Here is a 9,103-nt window from a genome sequence, read left to right as displayed (position 1 = left end):
CCTACTATTTTTATTAAGAAGATTACTGAACTCAGGGAAATGTAGGACAACAAACCATTCACATAAAAACAAATTCAGACAACCAAATACTAAAACTCTACTACTCTATACTGTAGGACTATAATAGACCAAAGGAGAAAGGAACAAAATACAACAGTATGCAATAATATAACAAAGAATCACTAAGCAAACAAACACAAAACTAAATGTGACATTATAAAAATACATTATATATTACATATTATAATAATACGTAGAAACAACATTAGAAATCTGTGAAAATTCATGTAAATTATATGTTGTTTTACCATTTCTGATCCTTTCTAGTGTGCAAATTTGTGATTCTTTTTTTTTTGTTATGCACTGTTACATTTTAGAAATAAAAAAGGATCACATCACCAAAGCCTGTGTGTCTGCAGTTGCCTGTGTGTCACCAAAGCATATAAATGGCGCTAGCGAGCATCCGATGTAAAGTCACGTTTTCAAAGAAGAAGAAGAAGTCACGCTGGTATGATTGTTCCAACGTCCTCTGAAGGGAAATTATAATCTCACATAGTGTTTATTCGTTTTACTGATCAGCTAACTGTGAGGTGGTAACGTTACTGAGTGTGGATGAACAAATACTGAAGTTACAGTGGGTTTTAACATGATATCAAAAAGTAATTACTGATTGCTTATTAATATGATAATGTTCTGTAACTGTGCTTTCAGTCATTGAATTAATTATTTACTCAAAACTGTTAAATTAGATAAAATATAAATATGTATATTTTTTGGTGCTTAGTTATAATTTGATGGAATACTTTATTGTGTTTCTGAATTGTTTAATGTGAGTTTACTTGTATAAGCCACTTTCCATGTGCAGTTATGCTCAGTAATGTTGTTTAAGTAGCTTTGTTTATTTATATAGTGCATCAATAATAAAATACATTTAACCTTCTGTGTGTGCATTAATAATTAATAAATGATTAGTGTGTCCACTTTACTTTAAAGTTCACTTTCACAGGTTAATTATGTTTATAATTAATAAATGGTTCACAGGTGTTCACTTTTAAGGTTCACTTTCACGTTACTAATGTCTGTAACTCATTAATAAATGGTTCACAGGTGTTCACTTTACATTAAGGTTTACTTTCACAGGTTACTAACATTTATAGCGCATTAATAAATAGTTCACAGGTGATCACTTTACATTAAGGTTCACTTTCACAGGTCGCTAACGTTTATAGATCATTCATAAATGGTTCACAAATGATCACTTTACATTAAGGTTCATTTTTAGACGTTATTAATGTTTATAACTCATTAATAACTGATTCACAGATGTTCACTTTACATTAAGGTGCACTTTCACAGGTTATTAATGTTTATAAATCATTAATAAATTGCTCATTACATTAAGGTTCACAGGTAATATTGGAATTACAATTTTCAATATTAATATCTCATCAAGTCATGGGTGTGCTTTTATTATTTTTTCCCCAAAATAAAAATCAAGATGATAATTTCATCCTGATAAACAAAATATATTGGTTTCTAATTGTATATGCATCTTTGGACTATAAGCCCTTATTGATGCTGTTCAGTGTGAACACAAATAAACCGCTGCAGACGTGACTGAATATGAATGTGTGGTGAATTCCTATTCCAAAATATACATGAGTTAAAAATGGCTCACTATTTGGCAGGTATTGCATTAAAATCCCCCTTTTACTCATGCATTTATAACTGCTTATCAATGATTTATAATGCATTTGTAAGTGAGTTATTAGTAATTTCTTAACACCTTCATAAACCCTTTATAAAGGGAACCTTAATGCAAAGTGTTACCGAAATATGAAGTAAACATGAGTAAATATATCTATATATCTCCATGTATATGCATCTTTGGACTATAAGCCCTTATTGATGCTGTTCAGTGTGAACACAAATAAACCGCTGCAGACGTGACTGAATATGAATGTGTGGTGAATTCCTATTCCAAAATATAACATACGGATTTATTATTTTGCACTCCTGACATAAATTACTAAATTACTGTCACTGCAACAATGCTTTATCAAAATAGTGGTCAAATATCGAAGCTAGAGTCTTTAATCTTTCTACTGATGCACAGTTTGTCCAGATCAAGTAAGAGTGTGATGTTTTATCGTGCTGTTGAAGTGAAACAACAATAATCTGGGTCCATTGCCGATCTTTGACAGCTAAGGGGTTAAACACACAAATATTTGCTTCCACATATGGTACAGTCCACTAGACAACAGTGGCCTATTTTACGGAGACTGGTGCAGATTAAAGTGTTTAAGGAATTGATCCTAAAACCTTAATGCTAACAGTTTATGCAGAACAACTCTGTAAGGTCAGTCTGAGTTCACTCTCTGGGTCCAAAGAGCAATAACCTGCTGGTTAAGAAATGTGCTATTTTCTAAAAGTTTTTTCGTTTGCATTCATACAATCCAAGCACAGGTTTGTCAGAATTGAGAGGAAGCTCTCAAGTGCTGGTCCTTCCCCAACAGCTCCAGTTACCCTGCCTCTTATCCGCTCAATCTCTGCATTAGTAACGCTTCTAGCCTTTCACGGTTCACTTTCCCTTGTGATTAACAGTACTGTGGACCCACTACCATCTGGGCTGTTTAGGATTTGCATTGTGAAATAAAATTTTTGAACAATAGCTCTGAAAATCAGCAATTCTTCTCCAAATCCCAGGTCAGATCATCAAGGCAATGGGTAATGGGGTAGAAAAAAAAAATATATATATATATATATACATACACACACACACACACCTGTTCAACATGTAGTTATTAGCTAATCTGTGTGTTCAACTTCCAGATCAGCATTTACAAATTACTGTGCTTAACTAACATTAAGCAAACACATGAAACTGGGATGTGAGCATGTCTTTGCATAATTTGCTAATGCTCTATTGATCCATCTTCTTACTATGTCACTGGAAAATGTCACACAGTGCATTGACAGCATGCTAATTGTTGTCATAAAAGTTTACATGTGTTGATTTGAATGGCAAATTATAACAAATTTATAGCAATAAGCCAAAACATTTTTTTTTTATTAGAATGCTATTTTTCTTCTGATATAATACAGTAAAATCTATAAGATAATATTTCAGGTCAAAACATCCTCATGTGACTGTGACTCTATGGCTACATTCACACTTCAGCTGAATGTGGATCAGATAGGATTTTCTGCTGAAATCCAGTATTTTCTGAGGTTGTGCACATGACCTTTCAACTATGAGGTTGAGAAGATGAACATTTTGAAAAGATGAATATATGTATTGTATTAATCAAATTAAACACATAAGGGGGTTCACAAGTCTGAGGCCATTGCTGATTTATTTATTTTTTTTACTTTTAATTTTAAATGTTACATTTTTTATTTAATTTCTATCATTTCCCCAATACTCATACTAATTACAAATTAGCTATGCGCAACATAACAAATTGAGTGAATTTAAAAAATAGATCGCATAATTGCAGAATTTTAAATAACATTTTTTATTATGTATTATGTCGTAACCCTATTAGATAGATAGACAGACAGACAGACAGATTTTTTTTTTTTTGTATTTGGTAATATATCACAGAGTTCTTTAATGCAATGTACAATTACAAGCACACTTCATTTATATCAGTGGAATTCATCTAGGTCTAGGACTATTAATTTGCACATCTAGAAGTCCTCTTATGCATTTAACGTTAATAAGTTATTCAAGTATGCTTCCTCGTGTATAATTTTAACCACTGTCTGGCAAAGCATATTTAAGTGTTCATTATTCACAGAGATTGTGCACTCATTCACTGATTGAAGTCATATACACCTAATTTCATCGAACATTTCCTCTGCACTCTATGGTGACGTCATACTGTACGCCTGAAGACAAAAGGTTCAACAGGTTCAAAATGGTTGGGTTGTCGGTCGGGCTAATAGTTTTTTTTTCTTTCTTTCTCCATACAGCAGAGCTGAACGTAAACTGTGATCTTACAAGGCAGTGTTTCCCATACATTGATTTAAACGGCTTTGACTTCGTTGAATAAACATGAGCTCTACACGTTTCAGAATCAAAACGCGGCACGGATGTTTTTATATTAATGTATCTTTGAAGGGAACCGACTGTCTTCAGAAAAGATTCAATGTAATTTTCATTTCATCTTTCCTATTCACCTTATTCTTCAACGCGGAAGTAAGCCTATACTTCCGGTTCATTAGCTGGAAATAACGAGAAGAATAACAAAGTGCAGTAAACGGTAAAACTGTTTTCACTACAAACCAGTGTGTTCATAATTAAGATAATACATTAAAATAATAAGGTAAGACACCAATTTGCAATATCAAGCAGCAAAATTAGCTGTTTTGTACAGCTAAAAATAGCTGGACACAGATGAGACCGGAAGACAGACCCATAAAGATTACAAATGGCTGTGCCCACAAATAGCAGAGCCCTTGAAGTGTATTACTGTCTCGTATAAGCGTTCGGAACTCCCTTGGTGAAGGAAATGACTGACCAAATGTTACCTTGACAACGCTGCGTGTGCGTGCAGCATTCAGCACTCCATCAGTTGTTGCAAATAAATATTTATTATTATTATTATTATTATTATTTGTATTACATTAAAATAAAGACAAATTTAATTAGCCTGTTCTACTTACGTTTGTATGTGAAGTCGAAATCAATCTCAACTTTGCTTTAAAAAGCATTGAAAGATCTACTAACCGAAGATCACATGATCACAAACAGAGATCACTTCCATGAAGTGACCATCGCATGTTCCCTTCGCTAATGGACTTTTGGAAGGGCCCTTCAGTTGTTCACTTACGTTTGGAACGTCCCTACAATGACGGCCCCTTCCCAAAGTGCCCTTCAAGGGCGCAAAAAAGCCATTTGGGAATTATTCCAATGTCTGATGAAGTAGCATTTGTGAGCGCAGAGCTGCTTTGATTACAGCCGTTACCGAGGAAACCGCTTTTTCTGCCGCTCCTAAAGTGCCTCCTGCTGGCAGAGAATGAATGTTAATTTTCAATAAGCCTGTTTGCTGTTTTCAGACCAATGCTAAAATCGACCGGTGTTTTTAAGCAGCAAACACGCAGAACAGAGTTGTAAATGTGAACCGCAAGAGTATAGCGCCGATTTCGTTTACCCGGATGAGCCTGTGTTATCAGCTTTTACCGGTTGTTATCGAGGGATAACATACCTCGGAATGTCGCGACTGACCAATCAGAATCAAGTATTCCACAGAGCCGTGTAATAAAAGCTGATAACACAGGCTTATCCGGGTAACTGAAGTCGGTGCTATACTCTTGCTAGGAATAGTTTTTCTCGGTGGAAGCTTTGCGTTTGGATAGCTAATAAAATATTAAAACTCAATTCAATATTGTGTGTAATATACAATTATTTAATTATGTCATCGGTATCGCGGACTCGCTCTCGTTTCATACAAATGCAGCTGCTGCCATTTTGCGACGATTTGTACACTGTAACGATTATAAGATAACATACTGGTGAGCTTTTAAAACAGGTGAGTTTTTGTTTTGTTTTAAAAAAAAGTATTGTTTATAAGCGCAGCACTGCTTTGTTTAAATCACTAGTGTCCGACTTCACGTCTACTTAGTAGCTGTTGCTAACTCGGACAAAAAAAACAGAGTTGCTAACTGTCTTACTATGACAGCTGTCAGTGTGAAAACCTTCCAATAAATAAATAATAATTTACAAATTATACATTTTGGACACAGAAGGACCACCATTCAGGTGGGACTTAAATATGCCATGGAGGGATATATAAAAGATTTGAAAATAAATATGGTGGTTAACAAGATTAATTTGGAAGCGAGGGTTTACAGATCACAATGCAAGCGGGAGAAGCCTCATGTTACAGTCGTCACGATCGCAGATGACAACATCAAGGATTCAAAATTGAAAAATAGGATTTCCTTAAAGAAATACCAGTGCTTGTAAGACAGAATAAGCTTTCAAGTCTTAAAAGAATAGTTCACCCAAAAATGAACATTTGCTGAAAATGTACATCCTCAGACCATCCAAAATGTAGACGAGTTTGTTTCTTCATCTGAACAGATTTGGATAAATTTAGCACAACAAGCATTGTTATGTATACAGTTTGAAAAAATAAAAAAAGAAATGTTTTAGCTGTTTTAGAAACAGCTTTTCGCTTCACAATACATTAATTGATGGACTGGACTGGAGTCGTGTGGATTACTGTGATGTTTTTATCGGCTGTTTTGGACTCTTATTCTGATGACAGAGATTTGTCTGTTAACTATTCCTTTAAGCTCAAGTGTTTGATTCTATGTAGATAAAATTAGGGCTGTGCAAGCAGTCATGCTGCGATCGTTTCCGCACGGAATCTATTTCTGCTGTGCTGCAGCATCTGACATGTTACAGCTTCTTGATAAAGCTCTAATTGGTTTTCTTTAGTAAATATGTTTCAAATTCACACTGAATACATTAATGACTGTAAAGCATGTCTGTGTGTGTCAAAATCATGATTAAAATCAAAATCGCAAAATTGATCAAAGAAATCGCGATAGGTTTTTTTTGTCCATATCGCACAGCCCTAGATGAAATGCAGCATCAGAGGGGCTTTGTCATTCCCATGACATTCAGTATGTATTCATTTCAGTCGACTGCACACAAGAGTCAACACATAGTCACTGTGAACTAAAAGCAGCTACAAACAGTTGAATATATGCAAGGATGGCAAAACCATTCACAACTCAGTATGCAAAAATTACTATGACTATACAAGATAACAGATAAAATGTAAAACTGAGCCTGCGCACTTCAAGCTAAATAAAGTTTAAAGACGTATTGAATATTTGAAAATGCAATTACATCTCTCAATATTTTTCTTCTCTCAATATCACTTGATAAACCATTATTAATGTGCTGAGAATGCAGGACACTTAGTCGCCAAAAGAAAATTTAACAAAATTAAATGGCCATAGTTTCTTTATAATGCTACACCGCATTGGTTTGTCCTCCTGGTTCTTTGACATGTTGTGTATTTATTGTGTATCATTATTTTCATAGTAAAAAAAAAAAAAGTGACTCATTTATTAAGAGACTATTTAGCTCTAGGTAGGGATATGCCTGTATCAAATTTTCATGTTGCGATTAAATGCATTCAAAATTCTGAATAATTTGTAATATATATTATTCACGGTATTTAGAAGTGCCCACGATAACAATATCGCGCATATTACCGTGATATATCGCATTACCGAATACCGGCACAAGTCTAGCTCTAGGCTACCATAATTTATTTTATTTGGAAGGCAATTTCAGTAATGATATATTTCCCTAAATTCCCTATGGAAAAAGCAATTCTACAGAATGTCCAAACAACAGAGAGCTGCATTTGAGCAACAACATGTTTAGCTATAACTGCAACTAGGTCAGCATGTTAGAAACAGGCCAACAGTAGACTAAATGAAACAAACTATAGCAAATATTGATTTTTAATTTTTTTTTAGTTTGTTTGTTTGTTTGTTTGATTAAACCTGCTGTGAGGCAGGTTTCACAAGAAATAATGAAGAATAACCACACACTTGGTGAGCTTAAATTTAAGAGCAGACAAGTCTTCAACAACAGTAACAGTAAAAAAAAAAAAATATATATATATATATATATAAAGAATTAAATACAATGTTCTTTCTGTCACTCTTGAATGTAAAGCATTACACTTTATCATTTGTACTGCAAAATTTTTCTCCCAACAAAAGGTCAGGGTCAGAGACAAACATTTCCATTATTTGTCTCCAGGAATCAATCTCCAGTTGCAATCATTCATTCATTCATTCTTTTTAAGGCAATCGTTTCTTTGAAACAGGTCTCTAATTTGCAAAGGCCTCCTCAGGCAGACACACTGAACTAATCTCTGGCATTTTCAGCAGTGCCTAATCTAAACGCTTCTGATTTGACTTTGCATTCATAAGCTTAACATAAATGTGTGTGATTGGTTATAATGATGATTGGTTATAATTGTGATGCTGCAAAAACACATAAAAAGAAATCTGATTATGAGCCAATCTAAAAGTAATGCAGCAATCTATCATTTCACAGGCCAGCCGTAATAGGCATTTTTGCCCCAAAACCCTGGACACTAGGGCTGCAACAAATGATTATTTTGATAATCGATTAATCTAACGATTATTAGACCGATTAATCGACTAATCATCGATTATTTCGCTGATTAATCAGTAGACATTTATTGATTATTCAGCTTTCGCAATGTTAAAATATTGAGTTATACATATTCTAACAAATAAATTAAGGTAATCACTTCAGCTTTTGAAAGTCAATTATGTACAATTTACAATTATGTAATTACAATTATACAATAAATTTATACAAATAAATATATTTGGCACACAAAATGAGATGGCAGAGAAACTCTTATTCACCATTTAATTAGCTATATGAGAAAGTAGCTGAATGACACATCATTCTGCCTAAAATCTCTTTTTGTAAGTCATATGGATAAGAAACAAAATAAAGGTTAAGTGATAAGACGTTTTATTATGGATAAACTATTTTATTCACAACATAATCCATCTTAAAATACCTTATAGGGTTATGATAATCAAAACAGTCCTGAGCTAGATCAAGCTTTGATCTCTACAAACCAAACTATAACTTTAATGAAACGTTTCCCCCCCCCCCACTAATAAAAAGATTTCATCATTAGCTAGCTCCACACTGGAGAGCTGCTTTATCACAAAAAAAAATCAAGTTGTAATTCTAACTGAAAGCAACACTGACTCTGGTTTTTAATGTTTAATACTGTAAAGCTGCTTGTTTTAAAGTCAGCATGAAACGGAAGTTGCGATTGTATTTTCTTCTCTACTGAGGATGACGACGACGATCAACAGCACAAAACATGCCTAAACAGCGTGCGAGAGAGAGAGAGAGACTGCCTGAATGACTGAGTGCGTCCTCCATCAGGTTAAGTCATTTTCATGAAAAAAAAAAAATTAGTTTGCAATGTCCTAAGAGTAATGTTGTCGTAATATCCTAATATCTTTTCAATGTTTAGGGGTAACGTACTCCCTCATGACTGGTGTCAGT

Source organism: Sinocyclocheilus rhinocerous, unplaced genomic scaffold (assembly GCF_001515625.1).
Source record: "Sinocyclocheilus rhinocerous isolate Xijiao unplaced genomic scaffold, SAMN03320098_v1.1 scaffold30, whole genome shotgun sequence".
Classification (NCBI taxonomy): Eukaryota; Metazoa; Chordata; class Actinopteri; order Cypriniformes; family Cyprinidae; genus Sinocyclocheilus; species Sinocyclocheilus rhinocerous.
This window is presented reverse-complemented; position numbering follows the sequence as displayed.